The sequence below is a fragment of the Panthera leo genome, chromosome B2, assembly GCF_018350215.1.
Source record: "Panthera leo isolate Ple1 chromosome B2, P.leo_Ple1_pat1.1, whole genome shotgun sequence".
Lineage (NCBI taxonomy): Eukaryota > Metazoa > Chordata > Mammalia > Carnivora > Felidae > Panthera > Panthera leo.
This window is the reverse complement of record NC_056683.1, coordinates 64,104,746-64,132,394: the sequence shown is the minus strand read 5'-3', so window position 1 is coordinate 64,132,394 and position 27,649 is coordinate 64,104,746. Positions and strand designations below refer to the sequence as shown.

The window sequence follows — 27,649 nt, the reverse complement described above, 5'->3', positions numbered from 1 at the left end:
AAATGGAACTTTTGTCACCTGAATCCTTGAGTGACTATGCTCGACAGTGGCCCTCTGCTGGACGAGCATTGGACATACAAAGGAAATTTTTGTCCTGGCAAGCTCTTGAGATTCAGGTTGAGGATAGAGAAGAAGGTTGTTTGTAGCCATAATATAATTTATCCTAAACTTAATAGTTTACCTAATAACTTGCTCAAACTCCTATAGCCTGTTGGTGCCAGATATATGTCTCAAATCCAGGTCTCTCTGACCCAATAGGTCATTTTTTTTTCATTTATTATGTCTCTTGGTATTCCATGACCTGCAGAAAACTAAACTTAGTTTCTTGGTTTGCCTTTTAGTTTTGTAATAGTAATGAAAGCACTTAAGAAGTACAATCTTGATGTCTATGATTAATCCAAGATTAATAGTATGTGGAAGAAGAGTTCCTGTCATTCTCTGGTCCATGCATTTGGTCTGCAACTTAAAATATCATGAGCTCATGGCCTCTTTTCTACCTTCCTTAATTCTGAGATTCATACTATGCCAACAGACTGTTAACAATAATGTTAGCTAAAGAATGCTAATTTGTCCTGAGTGTTAGTTAATTTCTGACTGTCCTTATAATATTCATGGTGTAAGTTGGTATATGATTTCACCTTTTTTAAGGTTAATTGCCCCTCAGACACTATGACTCTGTAAAGTCACTCCATCATCCATGTATACTTTGCTCTCTCTGTATATGCAATCACCAAATTTTCCAGGTTCTCATGTTTAAATTCAGTTGTGGGAATTTCCAAATCCACCAGCCAAGTACACTAAACAATTTAGCTGTGTAGCACTGACTACCATGACAATGAACATGAGAGATTCTGAAGTTCTTTCCTGAGGATTACCCTCCTGAAACCTAAGTAAACACAAGATCCTAGGACCCATTGTGTAAGTTTTTGAATGACTAACGGGGCAATAGGTGTTCCTACAAGATGAAAAAGACGAGGAAATTTCATCCCTTAAACTAGCAGAGTTACCTTTTTAAAGACTTGAGGTTTTCACTATTACTTGCCAAAAAATGACTGTTAGGTTACTTTAACTTTGTAAGGTTACTTTATTCATTTAGTCCCCAAATCCCTAGCCCTTCATTCAATAGTTGTTTTTTTTTTTTTTTTTTTTTGGAAACATTTTAAGTTTATTTGTTTATAATCCTGCTTCATTACAGAAATGATCAGAGGCAATCACTATGTGTGTTTAACCTTGGCAAATAGTTGTTAAATGATACTGAACTAACTTGTAAAATGATCTAGATGATTGTGGTAGGTTGTATAGTTGTTTTCTAACTTTCTATTTTGAAATAAGTGTAGGTTTTTAGGAAGTTGCAAAAATACTATGGAGTGATCCTATGTACATCCAGTTTCCCCCCAATAGTTACATCCTTCAAAGTTACAGTACCCTATCAAAACTAGAAAACATGTATGTGTGTAGTTCTGTACCACTTTATTAGATGTATAGATTCATGTAAGCACCACTGCAATTAAAATAGAGACTATTACATCATCACAAAGATCTCACTCTTTATGGTCTTACTCCCCCCCTCTTCTCTCCACCATCTCTAATTCCTGACAGTCACTAGTCTGCTCATTATAATTGTGTCATTTCAAAAACATTCTATAAAGTATTATTTTTTTAAACTGATGAACATTTTAAAAGTTATTTCTCGGGGCACCTGGGGGCTCAGTTGGTTGAGTAGCTGAATTTTGATTTTGACTCAGGTCATGATCCCCCAGTCGTGGGATCAAGCCCCGTTTTGGGCTCTGCACTGAGCATGGAGCCTGCTTAAGATTGTCTCTCTCTTTCTCTCTCTCACTCTCTCCTCCACTTACACACTCTGTCTCTCCCTCTAAAATAAAAAGTAAGTACATAAATAAAAGTCATATCTCATTTGTTAATTAAAATACTCAAAATCTGGGATATCTCAAACATACCAAGATTTTTGTTCATATTAAACAATGATGATTAGTATACAAATTTGTTTTGGGATACCATTTTCAATCATTTTTTGTTTAATCTACATATGTGTTAAATTTTTAAGGTATCTTAAAGGATGAAGACTTTCTTGATGAACAGCATCGGCATTTTCTGTTGATAATAGCAACTGGCAAATAAAGACTATAATGACACTGCTGTGCAGTGTGACTCTTCCAGTAGGCCCTGGATTTGGTCTAAGACTTGCTTAATTACGGTGAGCTTTTTGGTTGTTTCATTCTGGGAGTTGGGATTTGATATAAATACAGATGTGGCCAACTTTCATTTAAAAATCCTTGAACTTCCATGTAGAACAACATGGTCATTCACTGTATTAAGCTTATATGGGTGTGCATTATGTAGGAGAATTTTACAGAAGATAAATTGCTATAAGATATATTCATTGCTGAATAGACATTTTCCAAAGAAGACATGCAGATGGCTGATAGACACATGAAAAGATGCTCAACATCACTAATCATCAAGGAAATGTAAATTAAAGCCACAATGAGATCTTATCTTACACTTGTCAGAATGGCTAAAATCAAAAACACAAGAAATGACAAATATTGGTGAGGATGTGGAGAAAAAGGAACCTCTTCATGCACTGTTGGTGGGAATGCAAATTGATACAACCACTGTGGAAAACAGTATGGAGATTCCTCAAAGAATTAAAAATAGAATTACTATATGATTCAGTATTTCCACTACTGAGTATTTATACCTAAAGACAATGAAAACACTAATTCAAAAAGATGTCTGCACCCCTTTGTTTATCACAGCATTGTTTACAATAGCCAAGATATTTAAACAATCCAAGTGTTCATCCATAGATGAATGGATAAAAGAGATGTGAGATATATATACAATGGAATATTACTCAGTTACAAAAAGGTAATGAAATGTTGCCATTTGCAACAACATGGATGTTCCTAGAGAGTATAATATTAAGTGAAAGAAGTCAATCAGAAAAAGATAAATACCATATTATTTCACTCGTATATGGAATTTAAGAAACAAAACATACAAAAATACAAAAAAAAAAAAAACACAGACTCTTAAATACATGGAACAAACTGGTGGTTGCCAGAGGGGAGGTAGGAGGGAGGAATGGGTGAGATAAATAAAGGGGACTAAGAGTACACTTACCTTGATGAGCACTCAGAAATGTATAGAATTATTGAATCATTATACTGTACACCTGAAGCTAATATAACACTGTATTTTAATTATACTTCAGCAAAATATATATTAATTGCTATCTTAATTAGAAATAATCTTTTTATGCTCATCTTATGTGATGATTCCTCCCTGTTCAGTCTATCAGGTCACAATCTATGTAAGGAGAACATAGGCAACCAGTTGTCCAATGGCATGTCATTCAGCATAACAAGGAGGAAAAAAACACTAAGGTAAAAGAAAAGTGCCAATACATGCTTATAAAGAGCTAATAGAAAGTGTGTGATGTTACCTACGCTGGTGATACCAAAAGAAACAATGGTAACTATTATAAAAAATAACATGTGTAAATTTTATTCTTTGATTAACCATACTAGGGTAGGGGGTAGAAAGACAGGGAATGAAGACTTTCTGAAAAAAAAGTCTACTGAAAGAAATTACTTGACCCATTTATCTGAAATCAAAACTAAGAATCCTAAGTTTTACAAGATCATCAAATGTTCAGCTACATTTTAGGGTAGGTGTGTATTACTGTTTAACAGATAAAGAAGATGGGTTATAGTCTACCCATAACTTGTTACATACCTTAAAACATACCACTTTAAGAGTCATCAATTTAGAGGGAAGATTTGAATGGCATCAAGACTCTGTTTCAGTCCTGCCCTACACCACATCTTTAAGTTCACTAAGATAAAAATATTGTTGGACTTATGATTAATTTTTTTAAAGAAAGCGAGAGGACAGAGTCTTACAGTACATGAATCAAGGCTCCAGTAAAATCTCAGTAAGCCTAGTAAGCCAAAAGGATGGGCAAGGCTGGATATAATGAAAATGAGTTGATATAAATGTAGAAGTCCAGCCTTGGGGATTAGACAGCTACCTGTACAAGGACCTCGTAGGGACCTGTGACTTGTCATCAGCAAATGTGGAAAAAGACTCGAGGCTTGTCCTAACCACTACCTTTGCAACTCACAGAGTGGCATGATGGTAAAACAAAACAAAACAAATCACTATATATACAATGACATTTTATTAATATATGATATGTCCAGAAGAGGAGAACACATTGTCCTATTTTATGTTGGTCAGACTTTCCAAGTAGTTTTGTGTCTATTTCTATAGAGATATAAGTAAAGTAGGACATGTCTAAAACAATGTGGCCATTTGGTAAAGGAGATTCAAAGAGGTTTTGTTGAAGAGTAGGATGCATTTCTGACTTCCAACAATAAAGCACCAGAATTAAGATAGGGGTTTAGATTTGAACCTTGATGACCTCAAGGCATAACCTTAACCAAAGTTAAAGACACACAGAAGTAGAATTCAACACACACCACAAGAAAAAACTTTTTAGCCATTTTACAGAATCCAAATATTTGGAGGCAATGGGTTCATTATTGCTGGAGATACTCAAGAAGAAATTTCAGTAGCCACAATGGGTGTGTGTGTTATAGCAATGATCTAAGCAACAGAAATGTTACAATATCTTCAACCCTGAGAGTTTATTAAATGTGTATCAACAATTCCCAGGTGTACCACTTACCAATTTCTTGGCTATCACTTCTCTGGGCCTCAGTTTCCTCCTATTCAAAGGACAGAGAGGTGATAGTACTCACAGAGCTGTTAGAGAGATTAAATGAGGTTGAAGAACAATAGCAGTAACTTGATTCCAAATCTCCTCACGACATTCCCAAAATAACCTTACAATCAACAAGAAGAACAAATAAAACTACACAGGATCTATGACTTAAACATTGTTAGGGAACAGAAAACACTGCAACTTTCAAGTCACTTATGAGAAAAAAAAAAAATCTGACAAAGCTCCCAATACCTGCAAACCATCTCAGTGAACCTGTATGCATAGAGAGGTGGGGTGAGGGGCCAATAGGGGGAAGTGAGACCTACAATAAATTATCAAACACACATTGGGATTTGGTAATTCGCAGCCCTGGCTACAGGGAAGGGGCTTGAAAATGTTCAAGGCTTAAAGTAGCACCCTCAGAGAGGCAGTGATTCTTGGGGAGGATTATAGAGAGAGAAAAGAGATTGTACTCCTTGGATAAGAGGTGATGGAGGGAAAGAAAAGGAGAAAATTGAAGGTCTTGCTGGGTAAGATTTGTTGATTGTATCAATGTCAATATTATGATTGTAATAATTGTGCTATAGGTTTCCAAGATGCTACCAGTAAGGAAAACTGCAGAAAGAATTAATGGGATCTCTTTGTATTATCTTTCACAATTTCATGTTACTCTTCAATTATCTCAAAATAAGTTTTATTTTAAAAACTTATTCTATTTTCATAAGGTAAAAAGTGGACAACATGAAACCATATTGTTTAGAAATTTATATTTAGGTGGTAAGACTAAAGAAAAGAAACTAATTGTTATAAGTGTCAGTAGAGTGGTTTCCTCTAAAATGGGAGAAAGAAGTTGTCACTGGAAAAAAGTTTGAGGTGGAGGTGTTTCCTAACTTCATGATTGTTACACTCTGCATATGCTTTAAAATACTCCATTAAGTTCTCCATTTATGTTTTTTAAAAAACTTACAAGAAAAGGTACAGACCACAGACCTCCAGGCCATATTTGTAAACCACACTGTTCTAGGACACAAAGAAAACTTTGATAGTTTCCATAACATGAAATACTAAAACTGATTTGACCACAATACATTAAAACTGGAAAATAAAACTAAACAAAAAATGAAAGACATCTCACTTGGAAATTAAAGATTTTTCATGAAGTAATTCTTGGGTGAAATGGGAATAAAACAAAATTAATGTATTTCTGAAAAAATAGCAATAATAAAAACACTATATACCAGAAATTATGGAATGCACTTAAAGCAATGTAAATAATTTGTAACCCTATATACCAAGATCAATAAAAATGAAAGAATAAAAATAATTAAATTCCCAACTCAAAACACTGAACAAGGAACAAAATAAGTAAATCAAATGAAATTAGAAGATGGGATTATTCGAGTTAAAATCAGAAATTAATGAAATAGAGAATGGAAAAACAGTAGGTCAAAATTAATAAAAATCCTGGTTCATTAGAAAAATAAACAAAAATAGACAAACCACTAGCTAATTTAATCAATAAAAGAAGGAGAAATCACAAATATACAAAATGAGTAATTATAAGTTGGGGATAATTATGATGCAAAAGAAAAAATTTTAAGTCATTTGCCCTTATGCAAATCAAGTCAAAAGCCTAGAGGAAATGGATAAATTTTTAAGCAAATATAGTGTACCAAAACTGATCCCAGTAAATGTAGAAAATTTAGACCAGTTTTCACAAAACTGGGAACAAATTTCTAGCTACCCCACATGATAGCATCAAGCCCAGATGATCATACAGGAGAATTCTATCAAACCTTTAGAGACCAGACAATCCTAATGATACATAAATTGTCTCAGACAATAAGAAGTCAAGAATGACTTTTGACTTCTTTTTATGAAGCCACATAAAGCATGGGTATCTAAACCTGATAAACATAGTACAAAAACCTGTAGATCAATATAATTTATGAGACTGATATAAAAATTTTTAAATAAAGTACTACTGAACTGACTCTAACAACACATTAAAAAATACAACAGAATCAAATAAGGTTTATACTAAATGTAAAAATGCTTAATATTAGATGACAAATTAATTTACCATTGTAATGTCTATGGGTAAAAATGATATGAATTTCTTTATATGTGTTGAAGAATGACTTTAGCAAAATTAAGTATTCATTCCTCATAAAAACTATCAGGAAAATAGTAAGGAATGGCTATTTCCTTACTTAACAGGGAAACATTAGAGGGATTCCCACTGAGGTCAGTAACAAAGCTAGCAAGCCCACTATCTCCACTGGTATCTAGCATTGTCTGAAGGTAATAGTCAATACAATCAGATGGGAGAAAACAACCAGAGGTACAGAAGTAATAAATAAATCTACCTCTGTTTGCAGATTACATGATAGTATACATGGAAAATCCTAGAGAATCAAAGATAAAATGAATTCAAACAATAAAATAATAAGGTAGCATGATATAAACCTAACAGGTAAAAATCAGTAGCATTCATATGCACAAATAGTAACCAGCTAGAAAATATAATGAATGCACAAAACCATTTACAATGGCAACAAGAAATATAAAATAGGAACAAATTTCACAAGAAATGCTCAAAATCTGTATGAAAAAATCTATTAAAATACTTCTGTAAGACACAGAAACAGGCTTAAAAGAATGGAAAGACATCTCTTTTTTGTATGTTTTATTTTATTTTTTGAGAGACAGAGCACGAGCTGGGGAAGGGCAGAAAAAGAAAGAGACACAGAATCAGAAGCAGGCTCCAGGCTCTGAGCTGTCAGCACAGAGCCCAATGCGGGGTTTGAACCCACGAACGCAAGATCATGACCTGAGCAAAAGTCGTACACTCAACTGACTGAGCCACCCAGGAGCCTGACATCTTTTATTCTTTATTAGCAAATCTCAACATCATCAAGATGTCAATTCTAAGTTAATTTTCAAATGTAATCTGATCCCAATAAAAATTCCAATGGGCTTTTTTATAGAGCTAGATAAGTTGGCCTTAAAATTCATATGCAAAATAAACACACAGGGTCAGAGAGGTGTGGAGAGATGGAGCAAAGGAGAAGTGAGGTAGAGGGGTAGTGTGAAAGATTCAAAACATGAGAATGGTTGACTAGCCATTGCTGTCCTTGAAGACAGAGAAAGGGGGTTGTTAGCCAAGGAATGGAGGCAGAGCTTAGAAGCTGAGAACAACCACCAGCCTACAGCCAGCAAGGAGACGAAAACATCATTTGCACAACCACATGCAACTAAATTCTGTTAACAAAATGAAAGATCTTGAAAGCTAATTCATCCTCAGAGCCTCCAAAAAAGAAGCAGACTTAAGGACACCATGATTTCAACTTTATGAAATCAGAGCAGAGAGCCAGCCAAGAGAACCCAACATATCACCTATAGAAACATACAAAGATTGAAATGAACAAAACAACAAAGTCTTCCAGGGAACATGAATAAATGTGGTGTGTTCTGGATAAAAAAAGAATTGTTAAGTTACATGGAAGTTCATCTATTTTTAAAACGTGAGAATAGTCAAGAAAATTTTTAAAGAGTATATTGAGAGAGACTTGCTTTGCCAAGATATTGAAAAATTTTCAAAGCTACAATAATTAAAATGGATAGTACTGTCTCTGGAATAGACAAATACATCACTGAAACAGAAAAGAAAGCCTACGTACAAAATTATGTCTATGATAAAGATCACTATAAATGAATAAAGAATAAATTATTCTTTAATTAGTACTAGAACAACTGGTTAACAGAAAAAGAGTTAGATCTTCACCTCATACTGTACAGTAAAATAAATTGTAGCTGGATTAAAAAGTTAAACATTTTTTAGGTCAAATAGGTGAATATTTAAATAATCTGAAGATGAGAGAAAATCTTCTAAGCATTACAGGAATTTTCAAAATCCACAATACAAAGGACTGATATAAATAAAGATAATTAAAACCTTATGCATCAAAATATGCCAAACCAAATATGGAAACACATAATAGTTGGGAGGAAATATCTGCAAAATTTATGACAGTGAGAGGATTAATAGACATAATATGTGAGACACTCTTAAATAATTAAACAAAGACTTTAATAGAAAAAATGGGAAAATATATCAAATGAAAATTCACAAAAGACATTAAACTGACTGATAAAATGCTTAAAAGTTTCAACAGCAAGAATAATCACAAAGTTTTCTAAAATGAAAGTTCTTTAGCATTGAGGGGCAATCTCTTCTGATTGAAAAGTTAAGCCTTCATGAAATGGTCCATTGGCTTTTCATAGACACATAGAATTTAGTGTCTAATTTGGTGTGATACATTTTTTGAGCTGCATTCTCATTATTTTCTTTTACTTTTATTTTTTGAGTGCTTTTTTTTTAAAGCCTTAGACTGTGTCAATAGAGTGTAAAATTCTGTTGATCAACTAAAATATGTGGTGTGAGTTTGAGATTACAAAATATCTTCCACAATTAATGAGAGAATCGTTCTCTTTTTGAAGGAACTTTATGGGGAATATAATTTTTTAAATGCTAATTTATGCCAGAAACAAAAGAAAATGTACTATGATGATAAACATAAATTCTATAGGATCCAAATTTTTTTTTTCTTAGACAGAGAAAGCTTGCGTGCATGCATTGGGGGAGGGGCAGAGGGAGAAAGAGAATCTTAAGTGGCTCCATGCCCAGCACTGAGCCTGACACAGGGTTCAATCTCACCACCATGAAATCATGACCTGATTTGAAATCAAGAGTTAAACACTTAACTGACTGGGCCACCCAGGCACCCCTTTTCTCTGCCTTTTTTAAAAATAGGATCTGAATTTTTAAGGCATAATAGATCTTCATGGAACACTGGGGTCAACAGATATAATTTCTTGAATCACAGATTCGAAGCAGGTGAAAATTGATCATAGTTTTACTTACTCTAATTTAAAGTAGCATGCTTTACCACGATAAAACAGGGCTGGTTTAATCTTCTCTGGTTTCTTTTAGGGGGCATGTCAGTATAGAAATAATCCCAAGGCAGAAACAGTGGGCTACAATTGTCTTGAGTTAGTTTTGGAACCATAAATACATACAATAGAGGATTCTACTAATTCAAAGAGTGATGAGATAAAAGATTGTTTTCAACTGTAAAGTCCAGAAGAAGAAGCTACCAGAACACGATGATGGCATGGTTTTCTTTCCCCCTTGGTGGGATGGATTTTTGATGAGAGATGAAAAGTAAGAAGAATGAGAAGATACTACGAACCAGGCAATAAAATTAACTTCTTTTCAAGGCTGTATTAAACTAAAATATTTTTCTTATATACTCAACTCATAAAGAGAAGGAATAAAATGGCTATCATTCTTCCATTTACAAAAGCATTTCCCATAATCCAAGTTAAGTATGATTCATTAATAATAATATAGTGAAAGTGACCTTTGTGTTGATTAAAATTTTAGTTTTATTAAAAAATAAAAATGAAAAATAACACAAGGATGGCTAGGAAATTACTGAATAGGAAGATCTGTAGGGTGGCGGGTGGCAGTGGGGGTTGGGGGACAAGAGAAAGAACTGCAACCAGCTATAAAAATGTGCTACAGTTATTAAATGGTATGGTATTGGCACAAGAAGAAGCCATCAGACCAATCAAAAAGAATAAAACTCCCAGAAAGTGATCCAACTACATATACAAATCTAGTTTATGATAAAAGAGGTATCTCAAATCACTGGAGCAAAGATGCTCTGTTTAACATATAGCATAGGGATGACTGGATAGCCACTTGGAAGAAGGTAAAAGCAGATCCATTATTTTCATCACACCCAAGAATAAACTCCAAAGGGATCAGAGATATAAATATAAAAATAAAAGTATACAAGTACCAAAAGAAAACATAAGTGAATTCTTCTAAAGTGTGTGTATAAGGAAAGGCTTTCTAGCTATGATCTAAAGTCCCAGATACAGTAAAAGAGGACGTTAGTAAATTTGACTATTTACTAGTTAAAACTAATAAAATGTTTTGCATGGCAAAAACATTAACAAAGTCAAAGACATCTGACAAACTGGGAAAAAATATTCACAGCATGTCACAGATAAAGGGTTAAATGCCTAATTGATTAAGAATTTTTTTAATTGAGGAAAAAATCCAGTAGAAATCTATTTTCACCAGTCAGATTGACAAAATTCAAAAGTTTGACAATATACTCTGTTGATGAGGTGGTGGAAAAATAGGCACTGCCGTATATTGCTGATCAACATGAAAAATAGTGTGACCGCTAGGAAGGGGAATTTGATACCATCTAACCAACTCTATGCAAAAAAACCAGTCCACAACACAGAATTCCCTCTATGAATATTTCCTGAACATCTACCTCCAACAATATGAAAAACACGAATGCACAAAGTTATTCACAGAGTATTATTTGTCATTGTCAAGCGTAGGAGACTGGTTGAATAAATGATGGTACGTACACACAATGGAATACTATGCAACTATGAAACACAACACAATGGAGTACTATGCAACTGTGAAATACAATTAGGAGGAGATCTATGTGCTGGTATGGAATGATTTCCAGAAGATATTACTAGTGAAAAAAGAAAAATACATAAAAAAGTATCTAGTGAGCTAATTTTTGTGTAAAAATAAGGGGGAAACTTTCAAATTCACACAATGGCTTATCATTACAAAAAGGAACACAAGAAGCACAAACCTGAAGACAATGTAATTGGTTGTCTACAAGGGGTTGCAGAAACTGTGTAGAAGGAATACAAGAAGCAGTGAAGCATCTCAGATTATACCCTTTTGTACTGTTTGACTTTCAAAATCATATTATTATTCTACATATTCAAAAAATTAAATTAAGTCAAGAATACAAGGAAACTGTTAAAACTGAAAGCAAACTGAAACACACAAGCCTACTTGTATTTCACATGAATACTATAGCCACACTTAAGGAAGGGAGACAGGTAGGGAGGGAGGGAGAGGAACACAGTATTTGACCATATACCCTTATCTTGGGGTACATGGAGAGTGAGACTACGAATAAATCCCAAACTCTTCTTAGTACGTTGTTTATTCTAATGTCATGGGAAAAGCAATTCTGAAACTATTTTAGATGTACTAAATAAAGGATCGAACAAATGAGTAAATGGCTTGATGTTGTTGGAAACTAGAATTCTCACTATGGAAGAAGGATATACAAATATGGAAGGCTGGAAGACAAGAAAGAACCCATTGGGAGTGTATTAGAACCGGAGGTATTGGTGTAAACTCATGATTTTAGGAAATATTTACATGAAGCTTATGTGCACATATATGTACATCCACATGTGTATATGTATGGGTGTCTGTATACTGGTATGCCGGCATATACATACATGTGCATATGCATCCTGGTTCTCTTCACTGTAAAGGGCCAAAGAGCAAAGGCCAGAGTAGCAACAAGCAAACCTAGCACCCAGACTTCGGTCCCACTAAATGAAACCAAGGCTTCTAGGAGAAATGGCTGATTCTAGGACTGGAACAGGGTAGCTTAATTCCTAAAAAGATAGGCTGCCTCTGGCATCCAGCACTTGTTCTCTTCTTCAAATCCTATGAATCTGTACACATGTTCTATCTACTGTTGACATGACTCTTAGTCAATCTTTCTTGACTGCCGTAAAGTTTATTATGTTCCTCAGGTCTTTAAAGAACTTCCACCAATTCCAAATTGTCACTTATTTTTATCTTGTGTTCCTGCAAACATTCCTTTAAAGGCCATATAAAACTCATTTTTAATTTGCATCATGATAAGCTTCTCTTATTTGCAACTGGTTCCACCTTTCTACTTCCATAAAGTTGTATGACATTATAAGTCTAAAAGGTTTGCCAAAACACAAATGTCAGAAAAATTGGGCACAACTAATTAAACAACACACATGGCAGAAGCCATGCGTTCAGTATAGCGTGTTAAAAATAAAAACAAACAGACAACAAACCTCATTGGCTGAGAGGATTTGCAGTGTGGACATGCTATAAAACTCGGCCAAGACTACCTACCCTACAGGCTCACTGGCTGACAATACAACTGTTCTCAGAACACAGGGGAAAATATGGCAGAGACCAACTGCATCATAATAAATCAGACCTTTATCATTTTCCAGGTGTCCACCTAACATTTTTATTACCAGTAGCATTCACTTGGAGACTACAGCTTATGTCAGTATGTCCATGATAGGGTTCCCTCGCCCGGGGGCTAACCTACCTGAGGAAGGGCCACTAGGCAAAGGAGGCCCTCTCACCTAGAACTGCTGATGCAGAGACCGGCCTTCCATCTACCTTGAGATGGTCTGAGCTCTGATCCAGACCTGCTGACCTTTCAGAAGCAGGGGCAGAACAGTCACCAAACAGGCAGGCCATGCCTCTTCCCTTGGAGTAAGAATCCGTGAGGGTGAGGAAGGGAAACAGAAAACTATTCTTCCCAGGGCTTCAGAAAAGGTGGGAGTGCCTAACTGACGAACCCAAGAAGAACCTGTGTGTTATGGCAAATTTCTAGTTCTGTAGTTTGTTAAGTGTGAGTTCACTATTCTTTTGCAGGCCCTGCTTGCTTCTGCTCCTCACTGCTAAGCCATTTCCCCTTTTTTTGTATGTGCTTTTTACAGCTGCTTCTGCTGACTAATTTTGGCACACAGGAGAGGCTCAAATGACTGTGTTATAAGTTTAAGGCTCATCCAATATTAATCTTAGTTATATGCACCGTATTGCCCCCAGTTTGATTGTTTGCTTAATTTGCTTTTCTCTGGATGAAAAGGGAAGGGAAACTCAAACATTACAGAGAGACAATAGATTTTCTTCTTTTCTCTGTCTATCCGTAAACTGGCTAATACAGTACTTTCAAGTGGATTATGGAAAGGATTAAAAGTGAAGGGTTAAAAGACAAATAGAAGTGGTTTCTATTGTCAGCCTCTGAAATTCGATGAACAGACTGAAAGTTCAGTTGAGGTCTATGAAAATATTAGCAGATGCCAAAAGGCCAGCAGCCAGGATTTGTGTCTTTGTGCAAGAACTGAATAGTTACCAACAGCTAGAAAATTTTAATAACCATGGAAGTGATGGAATAGTCGGTCTTATGAAAAAGAGAGTGAGAAAGAGAGAAATTTTCTGCAGTGATTAGATTTATGAACTCCTAAAAGAATGTTCTCTACAGATTCTAAGCCCCTGAGCATGTAGATAACTGAAATATTAAGACTTGGAGATAACATTTCTTTATTTTTTTAATTATGCTGTTAGTAATAGCAGTTGAAATGAATCTGACCTAACTTGAGATCTTGTAGTGAAGCGAACTAGTATACATAATTATTAGTCAAAATTTAAGTTTGCAACAAGCTTCAAAAGTTGTATTTTTAGGTTATTCAGAATATTAATCACACAACATCTTAACAAGATGGAGATTCTTTTCTCAGTGGTAAATTTAGTTAATTACATGAATAAAATCATGATTGGCCCTCCTTAATGATTTTGTGCTTCTGAACATTTAAATTGGAAACATATTTATTTGATTCATCTTTTTAAAAAAGATATTAGTCAACATGGTAAACAATTTAGGCTACATAAATGTCAAAAGTTGAAAGTGTTCTCTATAAACAAGAATTTGCATTTTTAATATAAAACATAAGTGACAAAAACATGATTAAGACAAATATTTGGGATTTTACTTGCAGATCAAATTACAAAATGTGTAAATGTTTACTTAATGATAATTTCCTTTGTTATAATTAGAATCCATAGTTTTAATTTAGTTTTATCAGAATGAATTTATTGCTTTTATTTCTATAAGGACAACTTTTCTATTAAATCAAGTATCTTAACTGATATTTGACTGTAGTGACAGAAAAGAAACAGGAGAGGGCACTTTAGCTCTCTAACAAAATAAAACCATTCCTAAGCCCTTTTATAAATCAGTAAAATGATGAGAGGATTTGAAATATCTGGCAAAGGTTAAACAAAAATGTGAAGCAAGTTCCTCTGCTTCCCATAGCTTAATAAAATACATCTCAGGTAAATGGCAGTTTCTTTCTTTAATCATTCCATAAATCCACTGGGTAACATGAAAAACAAGTGTTCTCAGATCTGCAAATATGTGAATCCATCATTTCAAGAACACTTCATTTAAAAAAATCTCACGCTTATTTGGAAATTGCCTGATCTATTGAGTGTATTATATTTAAATAAGTAAATTTTCATAATCCAGGATTTTTGAGAAGATTGAGTTCTCTAACTATTAAGAAGTAGCGATATGAACACTGTATATGTCTTATATCTTGGTTTGATGCTTACTAATAATTAGCCTGTGCCATTAGTCATGTTTTTAGTCAGTTTCCTCAAAAATTATCTTTAGCAGCAGCAGCAGCACCTCAAGGAAAGGCTCTTGCTTTCAAGTAGCTTCCACTTTGTTGTGGTTGAAAAGGTAATATTAGTATATGAAATAACAAACAATAGAGAAGATAACACACAATGAAATCTAAATGGTGTTATTCGGTGTGTAAATAATGCCAGACAAGTTATTGTAATTCCCTGGGCCTCAGCTTTTACATTTTATGAGGTTCTGGACTTGATGAACTGACTAAAACATTGACTGACATCCATTCTTACTCTGTATATTATTCTATCAAATTTGATTATCTAGTGCCCAAGCCCTCAATACATTTACTGTGGTTCTTAACCATGAGATTATAAAGGCCCACTTGAAAATCTTACAGAAGATATGGAGCTTATCCTCCTGAAAAATGCTCTAATATATTTCTTACTCAAAATGAGTAAGATTCATTTCAAGAGGTTCAGGGGCCTTCAGAAATCAATCTACAGACTCCCTAGTGGGTTGTTTAGCCTAACAAATTCCTAACTGCAGCAAGAATCTCTGATAGAGGCACACATTATACAGTTCTTACATACATTGGGGGTTATTCCTAGAAATTGCATATGGTGGTGTTGAGTCAAGAGGGGTGATGAGGTTGCAGAGCAAGGTATGCCACGACAAGCAATTTGGAACTTTATCCCATAAGTAACAAGAGGCATACTAGAATGTTTAAACACACAAGTGGAAGGTATGCATTTTAAATAGCAAAATCAGAGAATAAAATGTAAAATAAACAGAAGAAGAAAGACAGGAAGCAAGGAGATCGTTAGTTTGTAGCACAACAAACTGGGTGAGGCATAGTGAGAGCCTGTTTAAAAATCTTTACAAAATTAGGGATTTAGGGATGTTCCCTTTTCTAAGATAGGCCTACTTTGATTCTGTATAATAAAAAATGGGACAGAAGTTTTCAAACACCAAAGGACATTTTGAAACTGGACAAAGATTTGTTCTCCAGTTCCATTTATTTTCTACTCAGGACAAGTAGATACTAGCAGCCTTGTAGAATACCCTAGATGGAGTACTGCAAAAGTCCAAGCAGCCTAGGATCCACCAAGGAGGTATGGCATACTCCTCCTAAAAAGGCAGACCTGGAGGACTTTGCTTCCCATTCACATCAGGGGCAGTGGCAGGTGTTCTGTCCCTTTTCATTATATCCCTTAGGGCATAAGTGGCTGGCAGAAATCATGGGCTACTCATAATGTTATTTGAGGCTAGACCAATGAGGAACTATCTCTCCATTCTGTAGTAGCCAAAAACAATAAGCAATCAAAATTTCTAGATGGGGACATTTCTCAGACAACCATATTTTAATGAAAAAGTGTGTGTGTGTGTGTGTGTGTGTGTGTGTGTGTGTGTGTGTATAGATTGTCTTCTAAGAAATTTGCACACAGATCCTGATATTGCCATATATTGCCAAATCCCATTTGTTTTCTATAAGAAAAGGAAAATGTAGTTAATTAAATGTTGAGGATTGGATACAGAAATGTTCTCATTCTTATAAAGGGGAATTTGGCCAAAAGCCCCCAAGAGTCGGGGCAGAAACAAAACAGAGTCAGTGGCATTGGAGAAAATAGATTAGATTCAAACATCAGTGTATTGATTGTATTCAGAATTCAGTATTTAGTTAGATGTGGGAAGTGAAAGCAATGGTTCCAAAGTCTCTATAGAACAAAACCCACACACCTCATTCAAGGCACTTCACAGTCCAGCCCAACTCACTGTCCAGTCTCCTGCTCCCACTTAGTCTGCATTCAGTGACATCAGACTGCTAAACAAACCTCACACCTTGTTGTGTCTGTGAGTTTGTGCACATTGTTACCTTGGCCCAGAATGCCCTCTTCATGACTCTCTATCTGATGAAATCCTATCCCACAAATCTCAGCCCCAAAGCCACCTTCTGTGTTAAGCCCTTGTTAAGGTCCTCTGCCCACTTCCTGAAAAAAAAAATCACCCCTTTCTCTGGGCCACCTACACACCATCCATGTGTGCAATGATTTATGGGAGTATCTTTCACATCTTTCTTTTCCACTGCATTGTGAGCTCTTCAAAGAAGGAGCCTGGTCTAATTCCTTTTGTTTCCCAAGCTTCCAGCACGATGTCAGCACATGACACGGAGTTGATCAGTATTTCTTAAAGAAAGGGAGAGAGAAAAAGGAATTCCAGTTAAAAGGCTATTATAGTAATCCAGACCGCCTCTTATAAGCCTAATTATGAAAAATGGCATTGGGAATGGAAATTCATAATTATGAAAAAAAAAATAGATTCAAGTAGCCAAGTGATTAAATGTAGAGAATGAGAGAGAAGAAGGATTCGAAGATGATTCTGACCAAGTTTTCTGGCCCAAGAGACGGAAAGAACAAAAAGAGATGATATTGAAAACATAGAGTAAGAAGGGGACAGAAAATGAATTACTGTTTCAGAACATGATATGCAGAGGAACATCCATTTTAAGATGCTCAGCAGGTAGTTGTATATTCCAATTCAGAGCTGATGCTTTAAGAAAAGTTTGGGGCTTAAAGCACAGCTGTGGAGGTTATGGTATGGATGATATTGAAGAGGAGAGGACCAATGCCTGGATTTGGGGATTCTGCCTCTATTTAAGAAAAGAGGAAAAGAATGGAGGCAGTGAAGAAATCTGCGAAAGGCCAAATGAAATGATCCAAGAAAACAGATGGTCACAGGAGCCAAGAAAAGAGCAATTTTAAAAGAGGGTGAGGCCAAAGGTACAGAGAGTGTTGAAGATGAGCCAGAGATGGACGGATGGAGCCTCTGTCACTGTAAAGGAGAGCAGCCTCACCAAACAGCAGAACAGAGCTGGAGCCAGTGAGGAAAGGGAGTAAAGACAGTGTGACCTGTTCTTGAAAATGTTCATAACAGGGATGAAGGATGTTTCCATACATTCTGTAAATTATTTCAGGTTGTGACCTACATTGTCTTTTAATTGAATGTTGGCTTTAATCAAGTTTCATTAAAGTGTCGACTGCCCATAGCTACTAAGATAATTTTTGCTTTTTTAATTTAAGAAGTTAGAAATAGAATCTATGTATAGGCCTGGAGTTGAGATTGAGAAGCAGTTTGAGGATTCACTGATACTGTCTTTTAAAGTGTATCATTTAATTTTAAATAAGAATCAACTCAGTTTTGGTTTTTCCCTAAAGATGAACCCAGAAGACCTTTAGGACCTTAAATAGTCCCTTCCTCAAGGAAAAAAAGAAAGCAAGAAAGAGAAAAAGAAAAAAGAAAGAAAGTCTTCCATTAAATCCAGCTGAAATTGTGTATTATCAATTGATCTAGGGCTGGGCCCTGAAATAGGGTCAGGGTTTAACTGTGAGCCCTATACACTTGAAGTCATTATTTCTCACTTGGCTTTCTCCTCCTATCTCTCTAGATTGCAGGATGTATTATTTAATGTAGCAAAGGGAGAATCAAAATGTCTGCCTTCCTCGCAGCTGAGTACTTTTTATTATCTCTTTCCCTATTTATTACTGAGGAGATCTGTGGATTTCGGATCATAATCAGTGAGACTTGTGGCTGTCTTTATCCAGTACCATGCCTGTCCACTAGGTTAATGCCATCGATTTTAGAACTGAAAACCTGTGTGTTTTAATTTGGTTTTAGCCAATTATGTTTGAAATCTATTTTCTGAACTGGTTTTGGGAAATGTATTAAGATCTACTGAAAAAGCCAACTTGTCAGAGATCAAAAAATATTAACTAAATAATACAGGCAGGGTCATTTTACTCTGTCAGTGACTTTCTGGAAGTTATACTTGATGAATTTCTGCAAAGGAAGTATTCCCTTCCCTGGGGGAGAAACAGGAAGCCAAGATGAAAGAATCTAAAAGGGACAAAGAAAACAGAGGGAAGAGATTTCTCCTTCTGGGAATAGCAGATGAGGCAATTGCTGATGAAAAGCAATTTTAAGAAAAGCCGTGCTTACAGGAGTATATGTATTTAGATATAACTGAATTGTGCATTTTGTTCACATACATATCAATGTCTCCCTGCTAGAACGTATGCTACAAAAGGGCAGGGATTTTTTTTTATTTTGTTCACTTATATGTCCTGAGCACCTAGTACAGGGTCTGGCATGGCATAGTAATTTTTTTTTATTTATCAAAAACCCCCAAGCCCTGGGAGCATTTCACTTTCCTACCACAGAGGAGCTCTCTTTGGCATTCCTCAGCCTGTCCCTGACTCCTTACCCTCCTCTCCCATCCAGCCCACTTCTAGTGCAGCTCACTCCCCTGGAGAACACAGCCCACAGGAGAGCAGCCCCTCTCTGCTCTATAGTTTAGGGAAGAGAATCCTCCATGTGTCTTTTGTAAAAGTGAAAGAAAGAGGCCCATAGGCCACATAGCTGGTGGGGGGGACAGAGATAAAAAAACAAAAACAAAAACAAACTGGACACCAAGCTTTGGACTTAATCCAAACAGAGACACTGGATATTAGCATGACTTCTGTCAGACTCTGGTAAGTATTGCGGGCTCTATACCTAAACCACAATTTTTTTTTTACTTATTTATTTTTTAATCTACATCCAAGTTAGCATTTCATACTATGATTTCAGGAGTAGATTCCAGTGATTCATCCCCTACGTATAACACCCAGTGCTCATCCCAACAAGTTCCCTCCCTCTAATGCCCCTTACCGATTTAGCCTATCACCCCATCAACAACCCCTCCAGCAACCTTCTGTTTGTTCTCTGTATTTAAGAGTCTCTTTTGTCCTTCTCCCTGTTTTTATATTATTTTTGCTTCCCTTCCCTTATGTTCATCTGTTTTGTATATTAAATTCCTCATATGAGTGAAGTCATATGATGTTTGTCTTTCTCTGACTGGCTAATTTCACTTAGCATAATACCCTCTAGTCCAACCACATAGTTGCAAATGGAAAGATTTCATTCTTTTTGATTTCTGAGTAATACTCCATTGTATATATATACCACATCTTCTTTATCCATTCATCTGTCGATGGACATCTGGGCTCTTTCCATACTTTGGCTATTGTTGATAGTGCTGCTATAAACATGGGGGTGCATGTGCCCCTTTGAAACAGCACACCTTAAACAACAATTTTTAATTATGTGCCCTTTCCTGTTAAACAGGAATCTTGTTGTTTTGAGTGCCCCAGGACAAAAGGTAAAGGTTTTGGTAAAAAGCTGATGTATTTAACCTCTGTGGACAATGTTCACACCTCCCCAGCCCCTTACTGAACAATAAGAGTGGCTACAGTATTGTACGGAGGCAAGAAACTAAGACACAATTTTACTATATTCTATTACCTGTGCCTGTATACACTTTGGCTGGTAGAGTCACACTGGCCAAAGAGTAGCAGCTTTCAAAATGTAATGAAGTGGGAGAAAAAAGAACTTGTGTTTTCTGTACCTACAAAGACCCTCTTATCCCCGTGTAGTGGCCACGAAGACCACTGCTCAGATACCCTTTCCAGAGTCCCTAAACAGGGAACGTTTGCTGGGCAGCCTCCAGGGGCCACATCTCCGAATCTGCCACAGCATTCATGCCTGGAACAATGTTCCTCCCACCCTCAGCTTCTCCCAGGCAGAGCTGGGGCAGGCAGAGTCACTAGCTGCAGGCCATCCTGCCTTATGGGGAACTCTTCTAATGTGCAGCCTTTGCTCAAGGACTTTCAGTTGGCCTTCCGGAGACTTTTTAGAATAGCACTGTGGTCTGAGACTCTTCCTATCGAATCCTTCTGCTTTTCACAGGTGTCAGATCAGCTTCCAGGCTGAGAGGGTCACCTACCAGCTACTGCTCCCTCCTTTTTTATCCCTTGCTGGCATTTCCTCCCAGTGTATCTTTTGCACATCTAATCCTGCCTTGACACTAGCTTTTTGGAGGACTTGAACTAATACACCTCCAAGACCCAATAGATCCTGCTAATTCACAAAATTCTTGAGTATTAATATTACAGAAAGATACTAGGGGGGAAGATGTGATCTCTTAAAAGCCTTATGAGGGGGAGGGGGCGGTTCCTTGGTGGCTTAGTCGGTTAAACATTGGACTCTTGGTTTCAGCTCAGGTCATGATCTTGCAATTTGTGATTTCAAGCCCTACATCAGGCTCTGTGCTGAGTGTGTAGCTTGCTTGGGATTCGGTCCCTCTCTCTCTCTTCCCCTCCCCTGCTCGCTCTCTATCTAAAAAAATAATAAATAAATAAACATTAAAAAAAATCCTTATTGGGGATAATGTACACCTGAATGTAGGTGGCAAATGCCATATCTGATCATGTCAGTGAAGGAGGCTCTTGACCTCTGCTTCATAGGTGACTTTAGGAGTTCTTAAACCCTTTAAATTTGTGTGTATGATGTTGAGGGGGTGCACAATTCTCCCTGAAGAAGATCTGCAGCTTTCCTCACATTGCTCTACAAAATTCTCACCAGTGGCAACTGTCAGTTAAGTCAATCATTCAAAAGTCGTATTAACATGAAATCTGTATTACAGTGTAACTTATTTAATGCAACAACAATAATCATGCCTCTATTTTCTAGCCTTAAACTAAATGTCATCTTTAAAGCCCTGCAAACTAAGACTCTAGTACAAAGGTAGTCAGTACTGTGCTCTTCTAATACCGAACTTGAAAAGAAGCCATGCTCTAATTTAGGTAGTTATTGGCATAAAAGAAATAAGTAATTGAAAAATCGATAGGTTGGTTTGTCCTATTAGAGGAGGGAAAATCAGTAGCAGATGCTTCAACTCTTAGCCCAGACAATGCTTGTAGTTAATCCGCTGGAAGATAGTGAAAAAAGGACCTCTAGCAGCTGTTCTCAAGGAGAAGGTTTATGTCAGCACCATTCACATCAACTATACGCAGAACATTTGTGTCAGCAGCATAAATGCTGACATGTCAGCAGCTCTGTTTTATACCCCACCCCCAAAATGTGTATAGTTTAATTAGACCAAAGACAGGGAATGGTTTGTTGATAGCTCAACCTGGAAGTAATGACTTCCTCAGAGAGATATTCCTGCCCCACCCTGGGGAATCATCTAATATGTGTCACTGAAAAACCAGCCCCTCATGGCTGTTCTCTGCAGGAAACTATTCTCATAAAGTAATCACTTTACCCCTGAATCCAGTGGAATGCTTACTATAAATCAGGATAAATAATTTGGACACTCCCAGAACTCCATGCTCTGCTACTACCAACCTCAGCCAGGCACTCTGAACTTATCCCAGTGCAGGCCTATCTTATCTCTAGGCTCATTTTAAATATGACAAAGACAGCTTCTGCAGGGAGAACTAGCAGGTGAACAGAACAGCCCTACCATCCACTGGTAGGCTGGGATAAGCAAGTCCTTAAAGGGGAGAACAAGTTCCCCTGAAGGAAGGGTAGACCCATGAGCAGCAAAAGGCTTCAGAAGGGGGGGATACAGATCACTCTCCCTCTACCCTTAAATGTTCTTTGGATGTATTTGGCCCTTGCCTTGGCAGAAAAGTTCTCACTCAGTACTCTTGATTTCTCAATTCCTGGTAGTATTGAATGATAATTTTAGGAAGCAACTAAAGTTCATTCTTGGGAAACCAGGATCAGAGATTTTATGGGGGCAGGGAAGGGCAATGGATGTATAGGTTGCAATCTTTTTAGTCACCGAGGGGAAGAGGAGAATTAAATCCAGTAAGTTTTAGAAAATATTGAACCCTTTGAACCCCTCTCCATGAAGAGCCAGGTAGTGGGAATAAACATCAGAGAAGAATTAAAAACTATGCTCAGACTTTTGAAGAGAAACCAGAGATTTTCCTATGATGATGACAATCTGATAGTAACTTCTGACAAAACAGATTACCTCCAGCTGAATTCCTTCCTGACCTCTAGCTGAGTTCATTACTTATATTTCTTCCTCTACTGGAACCTTTTCTTTTTTTAAAAAAAGTAGTCATCTACATTGTGAATTAAACATCTGTTTTGAAATACACACACCCACTTTTAAAGCATTATTCTTCATTGTAGAGATTTAATGGGGTAGTCAGCAAGTCTAATATAGTCATCATGATTTAGACCAAGTGTGGGCTCTTGTCTGGGTATCGTATATTTACTAAAAAATCTTTACACCAGGATCCTGAGACCCAGAAAGGGTTTTGAATTCTCAGCTTGGGGCTGTCAGTGTCCTCAACCAGTAGCCCTTAATGCTCCCCAGAATGCCCATCGGCATAACACCATTGGTTCTAAATTGTTTTTTTTAAAAAGGAAAAGCATAAAAATCTTTGCTTTCAGTTTGACCAATGTCTGTTGCACATTTTAAAATATACTCTCATAGACATAATTCTGGAAGAGCCAGAGTTATGGACATGAAGATCAGAGTAAAATGTATTAGGTGTCATATGTTACTTTGTTAACACAGAGTAATAATTTTACTTGCACTGAATCTTTTTGAAGGATCACAAATTGGGTTACTGCTGTCACTACAGAACTGCTCTTCAATCTTTCTGAGAAATTATAAAGGATACACAAAACATGTACACAAAAGATGAAAGAAGGGAAATGTTTTCCTTATCTATTAAAAAGGAAAAGGGAGTGTCACAGGAAATTATAGACTGCTAAACTTATATGAATACCAGAGCAAAGATCAAATGAGTCATTATATATTGCATAAGATATATAGCAAGGAACATAACTTTTTGAAGAGCATCATCCTAACAAAAACTGTGTGGGGTGTTTTGTGGTGTTTTTTTTTTTTTTTTTGGCTTTTTTGAAGAAATGATATGAGCAAAGCAGTTTTAATACCTGTAAGGTTTCTAAGTCCACTGTGTTGAAAGAAATATAGTGCCATAGACTATGAGTAAGAAGACATGGATCTAGGGGTGCCTGGGTGGCTCAGTCGGTTAAGTGTCCGACTTTAGCTCAAGTCATGATCTCACGGTCTGTGGGTTCAAGCCCCATGTTGGGCTCTATGCTGATAGCTCAGAGCCTGGAGCCTGTTTCAGATTTTGTGTCTCCCTCTCTCTCTGCCCCTCCCCCGCTTGTGCTCTCTCCCTCCCTCCCTCTTTCTCTCTGTCAAAAATAAACAAACATTAAAAAAATTAAAAAAAAAAAAGACATGGATCTAGCCTTGTCTCTTCCATGGAGTCTCCATGGAACTCCGAGTAAATCACTCATCCTTTATTTCTTGGATTCTCCTACAGTAAAATCAGGTAACAATTCCTACTGGTCAATGTCTCCTGGACTAGAACTGTTAAGAAGCTTAGAAGTGGGGTCCAAAATCCCAGGCATATTCATGTCTTAAATACATGATACCTAGGGTGACTGCTTGCTTCAGAGAATACCCACCTGCTGGAATTAGCCCCTTTAATGCAGAAAGTTTGGGATAGAAATTAATCATACCAGGACTACATCCTATTCTTTTTGTCTACAGCTAAATAATGAAGGCACAGACATTTGATTCAAACTGAGCTGATCAAATTTTCTCAGAACACAAATGGAGAGCTAGAAAGGCAAAAAAAAAAAAATGGGAATGGTCAATCTAGAGGGTCATAAGGCATTTTGTAAATTGTGAAATAATAGAATAGATTATAGGACAGTAAGCTTGGCCTCATGCGTTGGAGTAGAATTACTCTTGATGGCTTGCACAGCATTTCTTTTGTGGAATTGTATGAGACTGGGCCAGGATGGTGCTGACGCACTGATCTGAGAACCCTACATATCACATTGGTCCCTAAAAGTGGTCAAAAAGCATTACTAGTAGGAAGAATAAAGTTTGTTTTGCGAGGCTTTTGTTTCATATGTACATTTATATAACTTATATAGATTCATAATATACATAACTAATATTTGTATAATAGCTAGAGATGTTTCTATAAATACTATGTTTATATTATACATTTATATTTATATATACTGATATATAATAAATTTCTTCTTATTGTAAATCAGTAAAAACATATTGCCCTTTGTGGGGCGCCTGGGTGTCTCAGTTCATTAAGCATCTGACTCTTGATTTCAGCGTAGGTTATGATCTCACAGTTCGTGGGTTCCAGCCTGCATCTGGCTGACAGCATGGACCCTGCTTGGGATTCCCTCTCTCTCTCTCTCTCTCTCTCTCTCTCTCTCACTGTCTCTCTCTCTGCCTCTCCCTTGCATGCACATGTGCTTTCTCTTTCTCTCTCTCTCTCTCTCTCTCTCTCTATATATATATATATATATATGTGTGTGTGTGTGTATATATATACACACACATATATATATATATATACACACACACACACACACACATATATATATATATATATATATATATATATAGGCAGAGCCAGAAACTCTTAAGTTCCAAATGGAACAAGTTGTAAATGGAGACAAGACACACAAACTTCAGCTCACAATTGCATCTCTTAAACAAGGCCAAACAAATGATCACCTCAGGGCCCATTCAAAGATCTGAGTCTGATCATTAATGCAAAAATCCAAAAGTATGACCTTCACATTTCATTATCTCTACCCCATATTCCATTTTGCACTGGCTTTTAAAATTCTGTCATGTTATTGATCAATAATTGAATTATAACATTATAATCTAATAATTTAAACTAGATCTTTTAAATCCATATGGAAAATAAACTTCAAGATAAGTAAAAAATCAAAATTTCAAACAATTTTACATTTGCATGACTCCTAGAAATATCAAGTATATTTTTAAATCTTCCTTAATCCATTCAGTCAATCGTGTTGTGCGTCAACATGTTAGCCCTGTCAGTGCCTGGCCAAGCCTGAAAGAATCAAACTCTATGACTCAGGGCTAAAAGGATAGTTTTTAATGCTTGAAAAGCTGTCAACTACCTCATGATTTCTTCTAGTTTACGGGTGCTCATTATAGTAGTATTCGTCGCTCTTAAAAATCCATCCATGACTTACTGTCAAATATACTTCCTTCAATTAAAAGGTATCCTCCCTGATAATGTTTCCAAAAGTATACTCCCTTTTTCTTTAAAAAGTGTGGAGTTATTAACAACTATGAGAAAATAGACTTGATCATCACATTCTTTGACAAATAGCATCACTCTGCCTACTCTTTTCTTTGAGACCCCCACAACCTTTTTATGTTCATGCTGTCTGTGTGTGTTTATGACATCCATCACCATGAGCCATACCTGCTAGGGTAAAGATACAGCACCATAGGGAGAGACATTGCTGGCCAAATCCCTTGTAGATTATGTCAGAGTGAATGATGATGCTGGAAGCATGTAGAAGAACAGCAGAAACTGTGAGAGCCTGGGATACTTTATCTAGATCAGAATTTGTGCAAAGCTGCAGTGCTGAGTATTTCTGGAACATTTTTCATATTCAACCGAAGCCAAAATTTTATCTTTAAAGCCAAATCATTCCACATCCCAAGTTACTGAACTAATGGTATTTTTCAGTATTTGTTATCCAGTCTGATGGGTACACAATAATTCAATACTTCTAGGAGAGCATCACAGTATTATACGGAAATGATATAAAAAATGGGAAGATACAATATTGGCTTATGACTGCCAATAGCTTTTTTTCAGAGAGGGGAACTGTTGTGTTCTCTGTTACCTTTATTCCAATTTTTTTTTTAGCATAGCTTCAAGGCCCTTAATAATTTCTTATCTTCCATTATTGCTTGGTTAATGTGGCTCTTTAAAACATACTGAACATCACATCCATTCGCAACCATTTTCAGTTTGCAATCACCTTAATATGCCATGATCCAGGTATATATGAACAAGTAGGCATGCATGGAGGAGAGCCATTTGGCTATGGTGGAACACTTATAACCACTTCAAAATTAGGCTTTTGCATTATTCTCCAGATGATATTACACATACAGCCACATAAATACACTGACAGGATATTCATCAAATGTTTATCGTACGATTTTTAATATGTCCCATCTAGGCCTCAACTGCTTGGATGGCTTTTTAAAATAAATCCTGTGATTTCTTTTGAACAGCACTTTTTATGTGTGTTAATGGTTTTAATTGATTAAAGGTAAACATTTAAAATTACCACAATTTGCATAAATTTGTTTTGGCATTTCTTCAGTTTGAATAATCTGATACTCTCAGTAGTTAGACATGGCCACAAGCTCTGCGTGGTTCTTTCACACATCACTGCCTTGGAACTTGCCGTGTCCTTTCTCCCCTTTGCTATTCTTAAAGAAGCAGTTCCAAGCAGAAATAGTGATTCCCTCCTCTCTGCTCTCTTGGTACACATGTTCATTAGGTCCATCACATTCTACGTTATATGTTTTTACAGGTGCATGTCTGTCCTCTGTGCACAGTGAAGATTCAAAGGCAGAGATATTATTACCTTTCTTAAACGCAAATCACCACAGCAACAGATGTTCTTCCTTCCCCTCCTAACAAGGCCAGCTGGTCCAGAGGGCCCACTAAACACCGGCTGGTTGGCATCTCTCAGAATGTCTGCATACCTCAGTTGTCCCTTTGGAGTTGTATGCTAATCAAGAGTCACTTGCATTTATTGCCACAACTGTATGCCACTTTTATTTATTTTGATTAATTAATTATTTTAATTT

At 36.4% G+C, this 27,649-nt stretch overlaps 1 long non-coding RNA gene across 1 annotated transcript; it reads left to right on the top strand.

Moving 5' to 3' along the window:
* Positions 1 to 1,879: 1,879 nt before the first annotated feature.
* LOC122220078 lies at positions 1,880 to 27,649 on the top strand. The gene is made up of 3 exons (XR_006202667.1): positions 1,880 to 2,215; positions 3,318 to 3,410; positions 27,370 to 27,649. It is a non-coding gene; the product is annotated as an uncharacterized LOC122220078 (long non-coding RNA).